This window comes from Crocuta crocuta, unplaced genomic scaffold, assembly GCF_008692635.1.
Source record: "Crocuta crocuta isolate KB4526 unplaced genomic scaffold, BGI_CrCroc_1.0 scaffold130, whole genome shotgun sequence".
NCBI classification, from domain to species: domain Eukaryota; kingdom Metazoa; phylum Chordata; class Mammalia; order Carnivora; family Hyaenidae; genus Crocuta; species Crocuta crocuta.
This window is the reverse complement of record NW_027527920.1, coordinates 12522754-12543185: the sequence shown is the minus strand read 5'-3', so window position 1 is coordinate 12543185 and position 20432 is coordinate 12522754. Positions and strand designations below refer to the sequence as shown.

The window sequence follows — 20432 nt, the reverse complement described above, 5'->3', positions numbered from 1 at the left end:
CGAGGTGGGGGAGGGCTGGGTGCTTCCAAAATTCTGTACTTTGTTTTGAAACATCATACGATCCATCAAAACAAGAATGCAAGTATTCTTAATTTTTGGTATCATAAAACACAACAATGATTAACAAAAAAAGGAAGATTTCCAAAAGTCCACAAAACAGCCAGAAAAATCCTGAAAAAGTTAGGTTCAATGTCCTCAAATTGAGTGCCCTCAGGATACCACAGTTCGAATACCTCTTCCACTTGATTACCTTGCAACCTTCCTGATGTTTTCATTCTGGAGTTCAACAAAGAGTAAATTTGACAGAGAGGTACCGTGCTGAGCCTGGCTACAGAGAAGCAGTAGAAGACGGTCTCTGTTCTCAGAACCCCAATCCAGAGGATAAAAAGCCACACAGGCAGATAACCCTCCAGTGCAGGTGGTGCCTGACACGGATACAGAGAACATTAGGAATCAAAACAAGTGGAGGTGACAAGGGCGAGGTAACGGTTTCAAGGTTTCTTAAAGAAGGAGATGCTTCCCTCAAGTCTTAACACCTGCCCTGCCTTGGGTCCTCAGGACTGTTGTGGGGCTCTTGCAAGGTTAAGCCCACAAAAGGGCCTTGTGAACAGAAGCATAAAGAGGTGAATTGGGGTGACAGAGGAAACCCCAGCATATAGGGAGTTCTGTCTCTGGAGGAAAATATCCAACATGATTTGGAAGAGGGTTTTTAAAAAACCACTTCCAGCTGATTTTCTGAAGCTTATTTGTATTTACACATTACGTCCATTTCACAGATGAGCAAGTTCAAGTACGGGGCCCAAAGAGTTAGGAAGACTCTGCTAGGGGGAAAATAAACCCAAAGTTCAGTGAGAGGGGTCACAGAGATGCTGGCCCTGGGCTGTGATGCTAGGAAAGGGCATTTTCCTTCCCTTGATACTCTCCTTCTGCCAAAACAGGAGCAGTGGGGGCCTGGGTGGCTCAGCAGAGTAAGCATCTCTTGTCAGCTCAGGTCCTGATCTCAGGGTTCCTGAGTCATGATCTTGCAATTGGTGAGTTCGAGCCCCGCAACAGGTTCACAGCTGTCAGCACAGAGCCCACTTCGGACCCTCTGTTCCCCTCTCTACCCCTCCCCCACTCTCTCTCTCTCTCTCTCTCTCTCTCTCTCTCTCCCCCCCCTTCTTAAAAGTAAACATTTAACCCCTCCCCAAAGAAAACAGGTTCTTGTTTTATTTTTCCTGCCGGCGATTATTTTCCCTCATAAAAACAAGTCAGAAAGACAACAAAATCCACATTTAAAACTTCCAAAATATTTCCGAAAAATTTCTTCCCTCCATTTCTTTCCAATGCAGACAGAGGAGGGATCAAGACTCAATTCAAGTCTCACATGAACTGAAGGTGGGAATCCGTGGGAGTTGGGGTCCTTGGAAGACACTCTGAAGGGCTTTCAGCACAAGCTGAGCTCTGAAGTCTGGGAAGATCCCATCAACAGAGGACGAAGGACCGTCACTACGGAGAATGAGAAGGAGGAAAGGTGGAGGCATACTCACTGGGCCTCCCTGCAGAGAGAACAACTTCCCAGGGACGTCCTCCAAGATCATGTGCCATCAGAGCTCGTCCCGCTGCTGCTCCCCAGGCTGGCCACATGGGCTACCGACAAAAATTAGACTTAACTGCACCTGCTTCCTGTATCCCTTCCATCATAATTAATTCTTATGAGTGAAGCAAATGGCAGCGGATGGTAGGGGGGCTCCAGAATTGACTCACTCATTCTACACATGCTCAGTGTACTCACCCTGGGGATATGGAAAGCCAGAGAAATCCAGTCTTTGTGCTGGAGAAGTTCCTAGCTCCAAGAAAGACACCTACCTACTCGCTCTGTTGCACGAAGCACCGAGGCAGCAAGAGCTAAGTATGCATGCTGGGGGCATGCCGAAGGGCAGGGAGAAGAGGTGTGTGAAACTGAGCTGACAGGAGGGGAGAGCATGGGCACAGGGTTATGTAAATACACTGTGCATTTTGGGGAGGGAGGAAAAGCCCGCGTCAGATCCAAGCGTGTGTGACCAGCCACCAGGGCTGCAGTTATCAGCCCTGGCCACCCATTTGAAATACCTGGAGGAAACAGAACAAAACAAACCAAAACACAGATGCCACATGTCCTACATGTTGACAGGGGTGCTGGTTACAGGGATTTATTCCTATGTAAAAATTCATTAAACCATACTTAAGATGTGTGTACGTTATGGTCTTAAATCACACCTCCAACAAGTTCAAGTATTAATCCCAGACCCAACTCCAGACCAATTACATCAATCTAATATATAAGGAGGGCTGAAAACCACTGTCCTATGCAGAGAATTAAGAAACATTCCCCCATTTAAAGGTCACAAGTCTTTTTATTATTTATTACTTTTGAGAGAGAATGCAAGGTGGGGAGACGGGCAGATGTAATGAGAGGGGGAGGAGAGAGAGACAAGATGGGGGGCAGGGGGTGGGAGAGAGTTCCAAGCAGGCTCCACACTCAGCACAGAGCCTACATGGGCCTCAATTCCACCACCCTGGGATCACAACCTGAACCAAAATCAAGAGTCATACATTCAACCCACTGAGCCACCCAGGCAGCTCAAAGGCCAAAAATCTCTTTAACAAGAATCAACGTCTTGTATTCCATTATCTGCTAGGGAAACTTAATAAAAACAAATTTACTGGGGGTTCTTTTAGGGCCCTTTGTTGAAACAAGCATTATCTAATAATTCTTTAACACCATCTTGTAAAATAAACTGGGTCCTAAAGGTCCCATTTTGGGGTGCCTGGGTGGCTCAGTCGGTTAAGCATCCGGCTTCAGCTCAGGTCATGATCTCGTGGTTCATAAATTCAAGCTCTGCATCAGGCTCTGTGCTGACATCTCAGAGCCTGAAGCCTGCTTCAGATTCTGTGTCTCCTCCTCTTTCTGCCCCTCCCCAACTCATGCTTGGTCTGTCTCTCAAAAAAGGGTAAACATTAAAAAAATTTTTTTAAGTCCCATTTTACAGATGAGGAAACTGAGGATAGGAGAGGTTATTCTCTTGCCTAAGGGAAGCTAGTATGAAGCAGAATTTGGAGGCTGTGTGTAGTGCGGGGATATAGGTTTTTCCCAAGGAACGCACACGTCCTGAAGGGAATTACTAAATACCACCAAATGACTTTGAGAGCCCACTACCCCTCTCACTCAAGCTCTAACAACTTCTTCAAGTGAGAGCTTTTTGCAATGGGAATGATTTCTGCAAACCAGCAAGCCTGAAGTCAGCAATGATTCTATTGCCTCTTGAAGCCCTCAGCCACTTGCAGGGATCTTTGTCTTTGGGGTCTCACCTTCAGCGATTCATTTCAGCTTCAGTTCGTACCAGAATCTTAGCTCTCTCATGCCAAGGGCAAGAAGAAAAGCCCTCCTAACAAGATTCTGGGCATCACTAGAGCTGCCTGCAGTCCAAATTTCCTAACAGCCATATTCTTCATGAGCAGATAACGAAGCTCGTAGGAACGGGAGAAACTGCACAAAAGCAAAAAATGACAATTCAGGACACACACCCAACGAGTGACGGCATTAAGGAAATCCTCAAAGCCCTTAGCAATGTAGCTGCCAGGAGAAAAAAATGACTTCCTGTAAAAAAAAAAAAAAAAAAGGTCCAAGTACAAGTTATAATAAGGATCCATATACATACTGCATGTTATGAAAATTATTGCAGATCCATATACATACTGCATGTTATGAAAATTACTGCAGCATTAAAAGTGGTAATAGCATAATGTCATCTAGCGTGGATGAAATCCCGGACAATCTAAGACGGGTTGCTTAAGCATAAAGGCTAATACTGCCTAGAAACACCAGGGAAATAAGAACTGCACATAAGAAAAATATTCACTTGGTGTTTCTTGATCACCTTTCTCGGTGCTTGCAAGGGAGTAAACAATGTTTCCGGATGGCATCTCAGCAGTTCTCGGCATGCACAAAACTTTCTTAAGCCAGGCTCTGCTGTTTGAGCGGAGAAGTTCTGACAGTCTTTATTCTCTGTTTTTCCTTCACTCCCTGTTCTAAGATCTCACAATGGATAATGGGACAGTGCGGAACAGAGACTGGGAATCAAGCAAAGCACCTGAAAAAGGGCCCTTTTGGAAAATGGCACATAACTCCTTTCTATAGAATGCAGGCACGAGAATTCTAGATCTAGGATGTATTTACACGTGTCCACTCCAAACTCCTCATTTTGAAAATGAGCCAACTGGGCTTAGGGCACTGCAACGATTTGCCTGAGGTTACAAAGCTGGCTTCCTGGCAGAACTGGGTCTAATAAAGCCCTGACTTCTATTTAATATGCGGCTCCAGAATCCTTAAAGCCCTTTCCCAGAGAGGATCTCATGTACATTCCCTTTTCTCAGGTAGAAAAACTGAGGCTAAGGAAATCTCGTTTTTGGTTTTTTTTTTTTCCTAAGCTTATACAGCTAGTAAGGGGTGGTTCTTCAGGGCAGGTGTCTGGAACTATTCTCAGATACCCAGCGTGTCGCCTGCATGAGGTGTGTGCGTATAGGCAAATGTCCATACCTGTCCCAGGCTCCATTAGTCCCCATTCACTCCAAATGGAGCTGAGCCATCACCCTCTGTCCACACCCCAGTTAAGGGAGGCTATATTACTGGGTCAAATATATTCAGGCAGCTGCAGGCATATGCTGCATGGAGAAAATTGAGACAAAGGCTACGGATGTTTGGGCTCAGGCATGGAGCTGTATTACAAAGGTACATCACTTTCATATTCATTTGCACATTTTTCCTCATAAGAAAATTAGGCTTTAACGTAACCTCAATTTCAACCTTGTTGCTTTATCGCCTAAAGCCCATTAGAGAGCTATTTCCCAGGGCCAGGAACTTATGATTGGAGGTCAGGAGGCTGGGGTTTTAATCGACTCATGATGAGGCTTCTTTCCTGGGGCTCCACTCCTCTGTCTCAGCTCTGCCCTGTTCTCAGGGGGGACAGTGCTCCCTACATGGGTAGTGAGGATTTTTCTTAATACACCAGAGGGCGACTTAACCACGTGTGTGTGTGTGTGTGTGTGTGTGTGTGTGTGTGTGTGTGTGTGTGTGTCTCGGGGTGGGGACAAAGCTTTCACTGACTCATAGCCCAATGTATGTCAAAACAAAGCAGCTAATCCATCATCCCAAATAATACAAGAGTTGGTGTCATCTTGTCTCTCTCGCCCTCCTCTTCCTTCCCCTGGGCTAAAACAGCAGGGTGTCTCATCGACTGCAGGGTACACAAGCAGAGCCTCTGAGGAGTTTCCTGTGGACCAAGACAACCCATCTCTCCCTAGCTCTTCAGAGACAACTATTTNGTGTGTGTGTGTGTGTGTGTGTGTGTGTGTGTGTGTGTGTGTGTGTGTGTGTGTGTGTGTCTCGGGGTGGGGACAAAGCTTTCACTGACTCATAGCCCAATGTATGTCAAAACAAAGCAGCTAATCCATCATCCCAAATAATACAAGAGTTGGTGTCATCTTGTCTCTCTCGCCCTCCTCTTCCTTCCCCTGGGCTAAAACAGCAGGGTGTCTCATCGACTGCAGGGTACACAAGCAGAGCCTCTGAGGAGTTTCCTGTGGACCAAGACAACCCATCTCTCCCTAGCTCTTCAGAGACAACTATTTACAGACTGGAAACGTTCTACCCATCCTGATTCTTAAACTTAGATCCATACTGAAAGCACCAGGTAGTCTTTAAAAAACAAAAAATGCTGATACTGTAGCTCTGCCAGTCCTCCCGCAAAACCTGCTGGGATTGGTCTGGGGTACGGCTCAGGCACTGCGATTTTTAAGTGCCCCTTCCCGTATTTCCACGGGGGTTGTACTATGCATTCAAGTCTGAGAAGCACGACTCCGGCCCAGAACAAAGGGACATTTCCCCACGTGCCCTGGACCTCAAATGTCTCCCCACCCTCTATGCCCATCCCTACTAGACAAGGGGGAAGGCTCTCCCCACCCTCCATGCTGGGGGCCAACCTTTCCAGGCACAGGACATCTCCAGGTGGGATGCTGGGGAGCAAACAGCAACAGTTTACTTGTGACTGCTTCAACGTCCTCAGAGTCTCTCAGTGTACTAAATAAAATGCTTATCAGGCCTCAGACTTCCCGAAGTACAGGCAAACAGCCGTAGGAGGCCCTGTGAGGTTCTTTCCCTCTCGGGGCTCAGCACCACGCGGGCTCTGCAGACTCCCTTCAAAGCACAGCTTCCTCACTGCTCCCCAAGGCCAGCCTCCCGCCTCCTGGCCCATTATGCAGCCTGGCACACACCTCCCCCCTTCCCCAACACCATTAAGGTATCGGCTCCTTTTCCTTTAAGCCATTCTCTTATCAGGGCTCAGAGATAATGCAATCACTAGGAAAATGCTGTTTTTATATTCTAGTGGGTACAGCTTATAATAATTCATGCTGGTAGGTTTTGTTTCCCGTGTATTCGGGTCTTGACTGCAGTCTACCTCCAGGCAGGAACAAAATGGATGCAGGTGGAGGCAGGGAGAGGCTCCTGCCTGCGCTAGATGCTGATTCAGCACCCTCTCCTTCCGATTCAGAACAGAGTATGGGGTGGCCTCACAGGTATGGCTTCTCATAAAGCAGCTCAGGAAGACCAACCGAGGAAGGCCAGACTTGAACATGGCTTTCTAGCCAGAGAATCTCAATAGAAGAATAACCCTTTAACTTCTGACATAGGTTACTGAAAGCAGTTCATTGTCTGTATTCAACCAGTTTTAACCTTCTGTTTTGTACTCAGCATCATTTCCCCCTCATTCTCCTACTTTTCAAATCCTGCCTGAAGACAAAAAAAAATCTTGATCCTAATCCAAGACCTGCTTGCTGCTAATGAGCCTCGTAAGTAACAACGAACTCCTCTTTGGGCCTCAGTTTCCCCATCTAGTAAAGGGATCACACTTCATTAGATGACTGCTAATCTTCACCCTGACCTCATAGGACTCTATGACTGGAATCCCTTTTTACTCCGTTCTAATCTTCAGGTCATTCCAGCATCTAATTCCCAACAGATATGCACATTATTATCTTTCCATTCCTGTCCATCCCTGAAGAAAAGTGTGTGTTTGGGCTGGTGGGAGATAAAGGATTGAAATAATTAAAAAAAAAAATTTAGCATTATCCACATTTCCTATTACTTAAACATCAGTGGCATGAAAATAAATTAGCTATAAAATATAAAACTGCCTCTTTCCACACTAAATGTCGTATTTTGCATCTATTAACATTAGTATCCTTATCAAAAGCCAATTCTCACATTATTGCAAAAAACAGATCTTTTGAGGACACAATGTGACATTAAACACCCTGTATATATTTATGTAAACTGATGGAGTTTGGGTATATGTTTGAAATAGCAGGCAGAGAGGCTGTATCCAGGTACACAATAGGGGACCGCTGCTATGGTTTACCTGCATAAGAAGCCAGTTTCTTTATTGGTACTATTAGATTACAAAATAAGTACTCTAGGGGCGCCTGGGTGGCTTAATCGGTTAAGCGTCTGACCTTCGCTCAGGTCATGATCTCATGGTTCATGGGTTTGAGCCCTGCGTCGGGCTCATGCTGACTGCCAGCCCAGAGCCTGGAGCCTGTTTCAGAGTCTCTTACTCCCTCTCTCTCTGACCCTCCCCTGCTCACGTGGTCTCTCTCTCTCTCTCTCTCTCTCTCCTAGAAATAAATAAAACATTAAAAAAACTTAAAAAAAAAAAAATAAGTACTCTTCTGAATGGTGTTGGAACTCGAAGACACGGAAGGTTTACTAGTTTTGTTTGCATTCATGCTTACTTCAATTCTCTGTCCAATCATTCTGGTTGTTAGATTGTCAGGGATGGGAGATGTTATTTTAAAAATTAGGTTGGAACAAAGTCTCCTTATTATACTATTTCACTGATCCTTCTGTGAAAGGATTTTTTTTTTTAACTGGCAAAAGCTTCTAATTCCTTTGTTTGGCAAACACTGTTACAATTTTGCTGGTTTTCGATCTTTCCCCACTGCTCTTCCTAGCTGAATCCAAAGCGACAACGATGAACCTAAAATTTCTATTTTTCCATCAAACCCCTGCCATCAAATGATCTTGATCTGAATAAAACCCGTGCCATTAGTACATTTTTTTAAAAAATCAATTAGCTAGAATGTAGTGAAAAAATGTCTCATTTACTATGAGCAAGATGATAACCACAGCAACTATGGCACACAATGCAAAAAAGCTACGTCTCACATTGCAAAGCTATACTGGAATGCCAGTTGACCCAAGCGTTAATGTTGTCATCTCTTTCCAGTCTCACATTACCTTAAATTATAGTTTTACAGCTAAGTAATGAGAGCTGGGAAGATTTCTGGTCACTTTTCTTTAAAAAGTCCATCTTTAGAGGCTTTAAGGCATTACCCTTGGCTATCATTAACCACTCCCCCAGTCAACTACCAGACCTTGATTCTCCATATCTACTGAATCAACAAAGGCTCTCAAAAATTTTTTTATGATTATTTTTGGAAACAGGGAGGAATACTAAATGAGAAATTATCCAGAGTCGTAATTAATCAAGTTAGTACTTGTGAAGAAAAGTCACTTTCTATTCTAGATGCCAGATACTTTTTATGCCTTATCCAATTTCATCACCATTAACACTCCCCTGGCCGACGCACACATCCCATCAGACTGTATTCCCATCTGACAGATGAGAAAACTGAACCTTCAAGAGGTCAAGTAACTAACGCAAGGCCTCAAGACTAGGGAAGGGCAACGTGGCTATTGGAACCCCACAGCCTGCGATGCAGTGCATGACGCTGCCACCATGCTGAGCGGCTGGGCTGAACCACCCAGCAAGATCAAATACTGAGGAATAAAGGCACTCAGGTTGTTAAGTCAATAAACTAAGGCAAACAACACTGTGTGCGTTTTAGTCTTCCGATATATTTTTGGCCGAGAACAAATTGCCGTGGGAGAGGTACTCTGTAATTTCATTGGGAGCATTGTCCCTCTGTAACAGCAAACTGAAACACACACTAAAATCAGATTGCAATTAAAATCCAATTATAAATATATTACGATATTAGACACCTACCCAGGAAAGATCCGGCAGGGGACCTCCTCTGAAAGGCAGTGTGTCACAGTCTTCAAACTGCTGCCATGTGTACTTCTGACTGTGCCCTCTGACCTTGAGTGTGTGTTGAACAGTGCCTAGAAGCCTTTCCCAGAGAAAAGGACACGGTTTATTCCTCATGACAGAGAAACTTTAATGACAACATTATTACCCATTTATTTCAGAGGGCAACATGTGAGGAATATTAAGTCTTCCTCATGCAGATTATTAAACAAACTAAATAGAGCACTTAAACTGTTGAGATTCGAGACATGGAATTTGTGTGAGGTCAGGAAACACAGCGTCACCGCACTATGGTCCATGTGTGACCTTCACACCCTTTATGCTTTTTGTTCCAACAACCTGTTATTTTGCTGACATGAAGTGTTTAGCAAGTATTTATCCAAAGGAATGGGTAGGCACTTCCCTAGTACCCAAGATTTTCTTTTTTTTTTTTTTTTAATATTTTTATTTATTTCTAGGAGAGAGAGAGAGACAGCATGAGCAGGGGAGGGTCAGAGAGAGAGGGAGATACAGACTCTGAAACAGGCCCCAGGCTCTGAGCTGGCAGTCAGCACAGAGCCCGACGCGGGGCTTGAACCCACGAACCGTGAGATCATGACCTAAGCGAAAGTCGGACGCTTAACCGGCTAAGCCACCCAGGCGCCCCGTACCCAAGATTTTCTTATCTCATGACTCACAAACCTAATTCATGGCAATATCCAATATGCAGAATATCTGATGATGCAGGAATGTCCTCCCATTTGCCTCCTAGGAGACGTACTTTGCTGGCCTGTGAGCTGATTTTCTTTAATCAGACAGAACATTTCAACTACAGAACTCCGGCGTCCAGAATTTTTCAACAGTTGTCTTTAAGTTCGTTTGTCATCATTACCATGGGCCTTCAGATAGGTTACCCAGCACAATTGCACTCACCCCTCCAGCTCTCCACGGGAAGAAAGGACCAGGCCTGGTTTTAGTATTTTTAGCTTATGAAATGTCTAAGGGCCAGACGTTGGACGCCCACCCCCTGGCTTGTTTTTAAGTGGTCTGGCATAGACTGCAAGTCCACACAAGGCACCAACTTCTTATAGCTATAGGACAGGTGCTAGTTAATCTACCTAATTGTGCAATCAGTGAAAGAGGCTTACCCATAAGGATTCTAAATATGGAGGGAAAAAAACGGGAAGAGGAAAGGAAGGAAAATGCTTTTGGTTTCACACTGAAACGCAATTTCAGGAGTCAGTTTACTTGTCATTTCTGCTTAAGTTGGATTGATTCCTCTATTTCTTCTGTATCCCAATTGTGTGTGAGCGTGTGTGTGCGCTTTCCCTCCAGGGGCACACTTAAAAAAGCACTAAGAAAAAAAATGATAAACTGACCTGAGAATGATTGGCTTACCTTTATTTTCTCAACTGCAAATAAAGAAAAATAAACCTGAATACTACATAAACTTAAGATTAGTCACATAAAATGTGCAAGTCCCTGAATGGTGCCGTGATTCCAGCAAGCTCCTGTTTGCAGTTAACCAGTCACAGGGCTCGTCACTGGAATTCCCTGGGCACCTGTACAAATGAATATAATTACAGATAGGATGAGCACAGACCTATGAGGCTGTTGATTATGTTAGATAACTCCGGGATATTGGGAGAGAGAAATCTTGGGGTGTGCAATTGATTTTGTCACATATACTCCCTTGGCCTTTCCAGTTTTACACAAGGGTTGAAACGGTTCTTCCTCTTGTTCTCAACTGCCAGGAACACATACGGATGTTGTGATATCTGTGCGGGAAGAAGAGAGGTAAACTCCTTCCGATTTTCCTCCAAGGAAACAAAAGCAGATCACAAGGGATCTATTCTCTCAGAGCACTATCCAACACTGGCAACCCAATTGGAGAGAAAGGAAATCAAGTGGTAAGTGGAGTCCAATGGGCAACAGCACATCGTGGCCCCGGAACTGAGAACAACCCCCATAGTCCTCCACATTAAACTTACATGCCAGTCAAGAAGCATCATTGGCCAGCACAGTGTGTCTGCCTAAGTCCCATTCTTTGAATGCCCCTGACCCTTTAGAATATAGTAATTTAGCATCATGAATTAAAATAGCTGAAAATAATTCTTTTTAAAAAATGAATAATTTAAGAATTCACATGTCTCGTTAACAGTAAATGACTTTCCAGCTGGGCAGAAAATCAAAATCTGCATTTGGCAGTTTTACAAGTCATTATGGAAATAGGTCTACTCTTTATTTGATCTCCTATTTCTAGATAATCTTCACTTCTCGAGCTTTTCCTTCTCTGTAGGTTACAGAAGGCTAAGAAAAATCAGGTACCATTTGTGATTTGAAGGCAAAAATAACTAATAAGATATAAATATAAATAAATAAAATAAATGACTATTTAAAAGGTCAATGTTTTCTAGAAAAAATAGGTTAACTGGAAGAAGCCAGATACAAAAAGCCACATACTGTTTAATTCCATTTATGTAAAATGTCTAAAACAAATACTTTGAAAGTAGACTGGTGGTTGCCAGGGGCTGGGGGAAGGGGTTTATGGGGAGTGACAGTTACTGGGTACACAGTTCTGTCTAGGTAGGTGAAAAAGTTCTGGAACTAGATTGTAGTGGTGGTTGCAGAACACAAAGTACTTAATGCTACCAAACTGTATGTATTTAGGTGGATAAATTGGTCAAAATTTTATGGTATGGGTATTTTTCCACAATAAAAAAGGTGATAAGGTTTTCAATGGTAGAATTTGAAACTTAGGTTTTAATAAATGTCGAATTAGTCAAAGGATCAGAAACTCTGGGCACTCAGCTCACCCTGTCAAGGACTTCATGAAGGAATTTGAGAAGGAAATGCCCCCATCTACTTGCTTTCCTGCTCTAACCTTCTAATCCCGACATCTATCTGCATCTGAAAGGGATGAAAAACTGAGAAGTGAGTGGGTTATGAAGACGCAGATGATGATTTCTCTCCTTTTTAAGCCCAAATGTCCTCCAAGTCTAACCAAGCAGATGACCAACACACAGTCAACTAACAAAATTTCATAAGTATTCTATTTACTAAGACAATCTGCAAACCGTAAGAAACAGAAGAGGACTGCTTATACCCTCCAAAAATGCTCTGGACAGTTACATCCTGATCATATCTCCTTTAGCCAGAAGAAAAGAGAAAAACAAAGTTTAAAAAAAAAAAAAAAGCAGGAGAAAAGGAGAGAGAATAGTATCTGTAGAAACCTTCTCTTGAACCCTAAATGACTAGTATTTTTTCATTGTTCTGAAGAGGTTTAACAATATTGGTTACAATAATTTTGGCACAGTAATGCACAATTTTTTCCATCCATAGAAAGGAGCTAACTCGGCTTTGTTTTGAAGGGGACCACAGATGTACACATTTGATTACTGGTAATGGTAGTTGGTTCTACAGAACCTCAGAGCTGGCAGAGCCTTCTAAAGCCTCTAAGGCCCTCTCATCTCATGGGTGGAAAAAGGGAGATAAAGTAAGGCCCCTGGAAACCTGAAAAGACAGCAACTTCTGATGGATTTTGAAGATTTTCATTCTATTAAAAAAAAAAATGGCAGAATCAAGTCAAAGCTTCCTCATAGCAGCATAAGAGGTTTTTGGCAGCAGGGTGGTGGCTAGATGATTAGAATTTGTGGTTAACCAAACTTGGGTTCAAATTGTGTTTTGCCACTTAATACAGGAAAGTACTAGTAGTAAAGATTGATTCTCTTTTGGCCTTGATTCTGTCATCTATAAAATGGAGATCAGTATCTCTACTGTAATGTCACTCAAAGAATCCACTGAAGACACTACAGGTAAAAGTTTAACACAGGACGTGGATCACAAGTACTCAGTACATGATAGATGTTGAGGCTTGAGAACTAACGAAATCCAATCTAGGATGGGTTTTCCAGATGTATCTCTTCCAACTATCCTGTGCGTTTCAACATGTTCAAAATGAAATATCAGCAAATACATTAAAAAAATAACTTAGGGCTTCAAGAAGAAACAAAGAAGAGAGGGCGGACATCTCTCTTCACAGTGCAATTCTGACATCACTGAGGCCCAGCTTATCAATAGCAGTCAAAACCCACATGTCCTGACCTCACTTAGGAAAGTTTCCCTAATATTCCCTACATATAAATGACCTTAACACATGTATTTAATTCCTCATATGTGCCCACTATTCAAACCTTCTATAATACCCATTGAGGCAAACACAAGTCAAAGAGCTAGTTCACTAATGTGTTTCGCGAGAAGGATTAACATGCTGTGCTTGATCACCACTTTTGAACATTAGGTGTTACTAGGACGATCATAAATATTCCTGTCTTTGCTTTTACCAGAGCCTATTTCAAGAACTCCCCTGATGATCCAATTTGCTGAGGTCTCAGCAAAATATTTTTGTTATTTACATATTTACCCATTAAAAATAAATACAAGTTTTCTTCAAAGTTTTTGATTCATCTGTGAGAAAATGGGGAAAAGTTCAAGAGACTCGTACAGATTTAAGCAGCACTGTCTGCAGGCAACACAGGGACAGTGTTTTGGGAAGCTATGCGTGTGTTGAGGGCAGTAGGGCTGAGGGCTTACCGAGCAAGAACCAAGGGAGATTATAGGGCACTGTGGCCATTCACTAGAAAGCTGGAGAAACTGGGATCAACTTACTCATCTTATAATAATACTACTACTAATAGCAAACATGCTCGGTTTACTGTTAGATACTATCCTAAGCACTCTTCATGTACTAACTCACTTCATGTACTAACTCACTTCATGTACTAACTCACTTCATGTACTAACTCACTTCATGTACATAACTAACATGAAAGTCAATCTCCTAAAATCTGAACACTGATTTGGTACACTGGAATGACCCAATCAGCTGACGTTCCAACATTGGCGAGGGAGTCCAAGAGAAGGAGAAAAAGGAGACCTAACTCAGTTCTAGGCCAGTCACCTCTCTTGTGTCAAGTTTCATCACTGGGAAAATAGAAAAAAAAAAATAGTGAGTAGGATAAAGCACTACCCTTGCACAGAGGCTGGATGCCGGGACCCAGAGGCTGGATGCCGGGACCCAGAGTCCTACTGGATCTGGAACATACATAGCCTTCATATCCCTCTGGGCATTCCCCACCACTTTCTTCTCCTTCCTGCCCTCCACCCACCTTTTTTTTAAATGTTTGTTTATTTTTGAGAGCCAGAGAGAGGCAGAGATAAACAGGGAAGGGAAAGAGAGAGAGAGAGAGGGAGACACAGAATCTGAAGCAGGCTCCAGGCTCTGAGCTGTCACCACAGAGCCCGAGTGGGGCTCAAGCTTAGAAACTGTGAGATCATGACCTGAGCTGAAGTCGGACGCTTAACTGACTAAGCCACCCAGGTGCCTTGTGCCTTTCCTCTTTTTAAGAGAAATCAGACTTGCATTCAAGCCCTTAAAAAAAGAAGGAATTTGCCACTCATCTATCTATCCTCAGTATAAAATGGAAGTAGAAGTACATTGAAATGCATAATTCAGAGTGGCTTATAGATGCCATGCCAGTCTACAAAAACATTTTCAATTCATCTTAATTTCCCCCAAGTATAAACCACATTAAATGCTAGCATATATGTCAACAGGAAAAGTATTAATTTTTTATATCTTAACGGATGTTTGAATGATCAATAAACCATGACCTCAATCATGGCAAACCATTCAGCCAAGTGTCTCATGTTAGATTGTTATTGCTGTTTTAAATTTTTGTTGCCCACAATAAAGTATAATCATTCTTGTCCCGGTTTTATAGACATCGGATATCCCAGTTCAGACCTTTCCCCTTCTTCCCAATCATATCCTTAATAATCTCAAGAAATTGCAATAAATAAGGTCAAAAGATGAATAATGAAAATGTAAATTTCAATGTGCTATAATTACAATTCTAAAAAAAATGAAGCGCAATAATTAAGGGCTTGTTCTTTAGCAATTATAAACACAAATAGAATTTCATTTGGCTTTTCCATACATTCTGTTGTAACAGTACTGTTGTCAGAAATGCACACAGCTGAAAGAATACCCAGTTTACCTACTGTTCTATAAATAAGGCAAACTGTACCAGTCACGGCAGACACACAGCCCACAAGTTTGGTACCACCATTTTGTTCAGTACATTTATATGACTGACCTGTATAAATGTGTGCTGTTTTCACTGTTGACACTTTTATAAATATAAAGAACTTGCTGAATAAGTCCTGCTATAGATCTCTTTGTATCAAAATGGAACACTCCACTGTTGTGAAATCTGGCAGTTAATAAAAATAGCTTGCGTTTTATTAGATTCTCCCAAGGATGAGAGCACAATAGTTTAATAGTAACTAAGCATGCTTCAAAAGGTAAACTCTTTCAAAGTAAAACAGTAAATAACAGAAAATGTATAAAAGAAACCATACCTTTGTTCCTTATCCCCAAACAAAAGTTTCCTTTTTAAACTAAGTACTCTCTAAATCATGTCTATATAACATAAGGTCAATCAGATTATATGTAAGGTTCTGCAAAGTAACTTAATTCTGACAGTGTAAAGAGAAATTTGAATATCTTCCTGAGTCTTTTCACTATGGGATAGCTATCTATTTGCGTTGTAGAATTCCCACAAGATTTAAGGTCATCACACTGTAGGAGCAGTAAATTAAGTTAAATTTACCCATTCAGCAGGTTTATAAAACAATCTTATTGTGAAAAACTCAAAAAGAGATGACAAAGCACCATGAATCTGAGAAGCATGTATGAAGATCAAGAAACCCAGAGCACAGAAGTCTGCTGAATGATCCGCAGTAAGAGATGGTCAGCGACTGTGATATAATGCAGGGCAGGGACGGGCCGAGTCAGAAGTCAGAGCAGCCACAAGGAGAGCAACCCGAACACACAAAAGGCTCATTGGCTCCAGGGGAGGCTCTCAGGCCATGACTTCATCTACAGCCATAGTCACTCCATCAACCTACTGTCCCTGCTCTTCTCCAACCTGAAATAAACCAGCCGCTTGCTGAAACGAACTGGTGGCTCTGCCATCATATTTAAGGATCCTTTTTAGTTCCAGAAATCTGGGAACATTTGCCTCGATGCCACCCTCCCCTCCTCCATCTTTTCTAGCACCGACTCTTCTTCCTACTGCAGAATGGCACTCAATGACACTCTTTTCTAATAGGGCCTACTTTCTTACAGGCTCAGGCAGGTCAGTCGTGATTTCTGGAACCACATTTGGCTAAACAGGCAGCACTGGGTTCTTTCCCTGAGCGTCGGAGTTCTTATTTGGCATCTATATTCCACCATTGATTTAACCACCATTATCTAACCATTTATGACCCACTAAAACTTGGGATCCTTCCCTCCAAAACCTTCTGACAGTCAGAATTGGTTTGAGTGAGTCAGTCTGAAAAATGAAGAACTGGTTAGTATGTTAACACTACTAATCATCAACACACCCTATGATGTACAGTTTCTTGATGAGTTTGTCTTAAAAAAAAAAAAAAAAAAAAAAGATCTCCTTTCCCACGTAAAAAACACCTCATCTCTTGTTAGGAAAGGGCATGGACTCTGCAGCCTACTGCCAGGGTTTCATGACCAGCATCCTGTGTGCCTAACTTTCCGTGCCTCAGTTCCTCCTTTACAAGGCCCGAGGATAACGATAGCACCTCACATACCCTGTAAGGCAGGACCAAAATAATATATGTAAAGCACTTTGAAAAGTGCCAGAACAGAACAGGCACTCAGCAAATACTGACTTTACTAACTGGCCAATATGGAATTGAGCAAAAACTCCTCTGTTCAGTCTCCTACATAGAAATAATACAAAACTCTGCAATGATCGAAGTTTAATTTCTAAAAATTTAACTGCATTTCATTTCAGATTACCAAACACACAACTTTCACACCTAACTCAGACCTGTTCTGCTTGTCCTTGGCCCCACAAACACAACAGAAGCAAAGGTCTGACAGGTGTGGTCACACCTAGAGACATCTCAGTTTTATGGGCCTTCTGGAAAGCAGGCATTTTCCTTCATCAGTACCTTACTCCCCCAAATCCCCATTCTTCACTGATTACTGCCTCAAGAAATATGGCCCTTGCCAACACAGCACTGTCCTAGGAGACTTCAGGAGAACTCACCACGCAATGTTATTTTTTCACTAGAGTGATAAAGTTGATAATTTAAACAATTATTTGGTCTGTTAGAAAAAGCGCTTGAGAAGAATTCTTCTTATTGTCTTAACTACCTGTTTTATCAAGGGGAATTTGTTTTTCTTAGGCGACTGTATAATTATTCAATTCCCTCCTAGGCTTTGGAAGGTACACATGCAAGTCAATACTCAGTCAACAGTTAGCTTCCTTATAAAGATGGAAACCCTTCACATAAACAGAAATCAAACCAAAGGACACCACAAGTGGAAGTCAGACCAGAAACTAAGTTGATGAGGAGATAGAGGTAGACTGCATCCATTTGCGAAAGGAGCTAACCATCACTGCTTCGAGCCCAATATTCAACATTTACAACATAACTTAAAAAAATAATATCCTTGTTCCTTTTTAATCTGGAATGAACTGCATCACAGCACCTTGATCTAAGTTACTAGCTCCTGAATTCAGTTAGAATTTGCCATAGGGTCTCCCATTGATTCAGCATAAAAGCAGTGTTTAGCTGTTAATTTCTTGAGGTGAGGGCCATTCTTGCAGAAGAAATCAGCAATTCTCATAAATCTAAAAAATTACCTGCTCTCCCTTCCCTTCCCCATCCTCCCACAGTAACAAGTTCATATCCTTCTTCATAATGTTTTGTTTCTGGCAGATGTACCAGTTAAATGTTTGCTTTAACAAAACTTTTGTGTTATCTGTTTATATCATAACTTTGGAGGAATGATATATATTCCACTTACAGCAAGTGCAGACACAACCTACCAGTAAAGCCTATTTTGTTCCCCGGAGTGTGAGAATAATATCTAAGTGTGAGAGCTTTTCTCACACTTTGATGTTATTCTCACATTTGTAACGTCAATGTATTTCCACATTTCAAAAAATAAAATAAAACCTACCACCAGATCCTGAAACCACATAGCTACAAAATGCCAGCACAACCCTAGACCCAAATGCTTGCCAGACACCCGGAAAACAGAGCAGGCTGACTGCAGCAACGGGTGGTAAGCTAAGAGAGACAGCTCAAAGCGATAAACCAGTCCGTTGGAAACTCTAATGGACACCAAGGCACTGGGAGCCAGACCAAATATATCATCTCAGATTAAGAGAGACAAGCAAATAAGTAAGAACCATGATCTGGACTCAACTGAACATCCTTCTGCTATCTCTGAACCATCAGAAAAACCATCTCATGGGTGTGTATACAGGTTGAGTGAAGCAGAGAGAAACTGCATGCTGGGGCAGGGGAGAGAGAAGTAGCTTCTAGGTCCTCAAACGTTCAAGGAAAAGGGCTACCAAAAGGTCCAGCTATTTGTTTTCCACACCTTTATCACCTGTCCTCCTTTCTTGGGATTGACTGTCTGAAACTGAGTGTGCCACTTACAGAATTTATTCTCCACTATTTTTTAAAATTCATTCTCACTATTCTTGAAAGGGTGTTGAATACAGCCTTGTCACCCAAGCTCAGAGTATGTGGCTCTCGTTATCGTTTCCTCTTCCCCCAGAGTCTTACTCCCTCCAGAAGGATTTGCCCACACAACTGTTTGAAGATATTCCGTTTCCCTGTTATTCTCCAATATGCCATTTTCCACCCTCTCCACTTTCTTTCGTAGATGGTTTTGTGACATGGATGGACACTGGTAACCAGTTCTAGCACTTGACACTGGAAATAGTCCATCTCAGTGATGGTAAAGTTCACGGTTCAATAAATCTAAGCCTGCATCTAATGCTTGAAGTTCAATCACAGTTATCAACAATCAAAGCAAAATTACTTATTTTTTTTTTCTAAGTGTGGTTACTAGTGTAAGANTGGAAACCAACTTGAAAAAAAACTATTTGTAAAAAAAAAAAAAAAAAAAAAAAAAAGAGGTAAGAAAGCATGCAACAGACTATAGACCAAACACAATGAACACCTCGTCACCACAATACAGAATTGGGGATTCAAGGAGATTTTCTTTCTTATAAATGAACAATAAATGAACCCACAGCCAAAGGGCAATTACCCTAACAGAAATAGCAACGATCTAATATTTATATGGAACCACAGAAGATGCTAAAAAGTGAAAGCAATACTGAAAAAGACGAACAAATCAACAGGCATCATACTTCTTGACTGAGTTACATTATAAAGTTATAGAAGTCAAAACAGTACAGTATAGGCATACCAACAGGCATATAGATCAATAGAACACGATTGGGAGCCCATAAGTAAACCCATGTACATATGGTCAACTAATATTTGACAAGGGAACCAAGGATACTTTAAGAAGAAATCACAGTCTCTTCAATAATGGTGCTGGGAAAACTGGATACTCATGTGTAGAAGAATGAAATTAGCCCATCTTATACCACTCCCAAAAACTAACTTGAAATGGATTAAAAATTTAAATATAAGACCGAAAACCATAGAACTCGCAGAAGAAAACATAGGGAAAAAACTCTTTGACATGGGTCGTGGCAATGATTTTTTTTTCTTTTTTAGATAGGATACCTATAGCACAACCACCACCACCACCAAACAAGTGTAACTACATCAGCTACCAAGTTTCTGCAATGGAAAGGATTTACAAGATGAAAAGGCAACCTACTGAATGGGAAGCAATGTTTGGAAACCAGGTATTTGCTAAGGGGGTGAAAATCCAAAATATATCAAGAATTCATGCAAGTCAAGAGCGAAACAAAACAAAAACATTAAAAAATGAGCAGAGAATCTGAATAGACATTTTCCAAGAATGACATACTGCTGATGGCCAACACGTACATGAAAACATGATCATCATTCATCAACAGGGTAAAGGAAATCAAGACAACCATGATATATCCCTTCACACCTGTTAGAATGGCTATTACCAAGAAGAGAAGAGATAAATGCCCACAAGAATGCAGGGAAAAGGGAATCCATGTATACCACTGGTGGGAATGTTAATTGGTATAACCACTATGGAAAACAGTATGGAGGTTCCTCAAAAAATTTAAAATAGAACTAGCATTTGATCCAGAAACTCTACTTCTGGGAATGTATCAGAAAAAATAAGCACACTATGTTGGAGAGGTATCTGCACTCCCATATACAGAGCAACATTATTTTTAATAGCCAAGACATGGAAACAACTTAACCATCCATCGATGGATGAAGGCATAAAGAAGTTGCAATATACTATGTATACAC

At 41.9% G+C, this 20432-nt stretch overlaps 1 long non-coding RNA gene across 1 annotated transcript in view; it reads right to left on the bottom strand.

Moving 5' to 3' along the window:
• LOC144217946 (uncharacterized) overlaps positions 1–20432 on the bottom strand; it is a 101977-nt gene that overhangs the window by 2321 nt on the left and 79224 nt on the right. Inside the window, exon 2 of the long non-coding RNA XR_013330999.1 lies at positions 9087–9210. This is a non-coding gene — a long non-coding RNA (uncharacterized LOC144217946). The remainder of the gene's footprint in view (positions 1–9086; positions 9211–20432) is intronic.